Below are 2,370 nucleotides of genomic sequence, written 5' to 3'. Positions count from 1 at the left end.
GCGCCGCCGAGGGCTGAGTGTGGCAGCGGGGACTCGGCCCGGGCCGCGTGACCGGAGCGGAGCCTTTCCGCAGCCCTTCTAGCTTTGAGCTGTCCCATCCCTGCCCTTTGGCCATTGCCAGCCTCCACGAACCTCACTCTGTGAGGCACGTCTGGGGTGCCGTGTCCAGTTCTGGGCTCCTCAGTACAAGAGAGACCAGGAGCTACTGGAGAGGGTCCAGCAGAGGGTCACAAAGATAATTTGGGGTTTGAAACATCTCTCGTATGAGGAGAGACTGCAGGAACTGGGCTTGTTTAGTCTGGAGAAGCCTGAGAGAGGATTCATCAACACATGTAAACATCCCAAAGGTGGATGCCAAGAGGATGGTGCCAGATTCTTCAGTGGTGCCGAGTGACTGGATGAGCAATGGCCATAAAATCAAACACAGGAAATTCCACCTCAATATGGGAAAGAACTTTACATTTAGGGTGGCAGAGCGCTGGAGCAGGCTGCCCAGGAAGGTCATGGGTTCTCCCTCTCTTGAGGCATTCAAAACCTGTCTAGACATGCTCCTGTGTCACCTCCTCCAGCTGCCCCTGCCTTGGCAGAGGGACAACGATCTCTAGATGTCCGTGCAGAAGGTCACCTGTTCCCCAGCTAGGGTCTGGGACTGCAGGTGCTGGCCATGCAACTGTGGTTTGCTGGAGCTCCTGTCCATAGGACGTGAGGTGTTACAGAGGCCTCTAGTGAGATGCAGGGGTTTGGTGTTGGAAAATGCAAGAAAACTAACTTGGCATAGTTTGTGAACTTACATCAATGAAATAATTCAGTACCTGTTGCTTTTAAGTTACTTGGCCCCAGCTAAAGAGTAATAAATACTAGACATTTACTACATTAAAGGTATTGCTACAGTAGCAATTCCATAGCAGGAAACCACGTCTTCATCAAACTTGGACCAAAAAAACCTCAAACACAACTTAAAATTGCATTACCAAATTATTCTTGCCTCTCAGGAAATTCAAGATGTCTTTTCCTGTTTTGGTGTAAAGTATGCATGTGGCTGAACTGTAGAATCAAATGTCCTTTTTTGCTTGGATGAGAACAGATGTTTCCCACAGTTTTCTGAATCACAAGATGATTTCCTGGTTTTGTCTGCTCTTGGGATAATCTCTCAACACCCTTTGTGGATTGGTTCAGCTAGTACTAAAAAAAAAGTGTAACACAGCATGGCAGGCTCTAAAACACTTAACATTTTTACTGAAGGAATTGAAGACCTGCTAAGAGACCTTAAAATAGGAATACCAGAGATTGGCTGAAGGGAATTCCAGGTTTTGCCTGATCTAGAGCTTTTGTTTGTTGCAGATAACAATGATTCCAGGCATATTCAAGAATTAAGCCTTTCTTTGGTCACACATGTTCCCCTTGCCCATTGGTTGTGATGCTACAAGGCTTCTGCTGCAGCAGAACACTTGGGCAGGTGCCTCTGCCACATTGTCTTGTTGACTGGCAGAGTGAGGGACATCACACAGTAGAATCCTGCACTGCAGTCAAGAAGGAATTTTAAGCAGAAATTAGATCAAAGAGCAAGGAGATATTCCTCATGTCAGGCTGTTCACAGTTTACAGGTATAGCTCATGCTGACTGTATCATTACATGAATAAACTTTGTACCACAGTAGCTCAGCTTCTACCTGGTTATAGCTAGCAGAAGTTTACAAGTTAGAGGAATTTGTGTTATTTACTGAAGTATACTTGCTATAAGTGGCAAGGATACTAAAAATTTATAGCAAATAACTTGGAAATTATTGAAAGTTCTTAACTAAGCAAGGAGGGAACTTTAACAAAGAATGTTTTTATTTTCATGTTAATTTTGGTGCAGATAACAGGAATATGGGATCTCATTTGCCAGAACTGAAAGGGTCCAGATGGAAAATACCCTAAGCCAGAACAACATGCATATGGGTTCTCATCAGATAGTTGAGAGCAAAGCTTATAAACAGTGCATGGAAAATGAAAATGATACAGCAAAGAATTTCGAGTTCTTAATCTTCTTAGCCTGACTGGTTTTTAAAAATACTTCTTTCTTTCTTTCCTCTTGCTTTTCCTTTTCTTTCCCACTTTCTTCCACCTGTATTTTTATTTCTGCTTTCTAAAAGGGGAAAATAAACACCTATGCAACTTTTTTTCATTAGTTGCTGATATTAAAGAACAAAATTCAGCGTGTTTATTAGACCAGCTTAATTTTTGTGCCACTTCATTTTGCTCACCTACGATTACTGGTGTTTACTGCAGAAGTTCAGCTAAATTCCCAACTTTGACTAGGCAGCATCAATTCAGTATTTTTTCCTAGTTGATGTAACCAATGCAAAGCCATCTAAATTGGCTACAAACT

Source organism: Agelaius phoeniceus, chromosome Z (genome assembly GCF_051311805.1).
Source record: "Agelaius phoeniceus isolate bAgePho1 chromosome Z, bAgePho1.hap1, whole genome shotgun sequence".
Taxonomy (NCBI): domain Eukaryota; kingdom Metazoa; phylum Chordata; class Aves; order Passeriformes; family Icteridae; genus Agelaius; species Agelaius phoeniceus.
The sequence above is the reverse complement of the archived record's forward strand: the minus strand, read 5'-3'. Positions refer to the sequence as shown.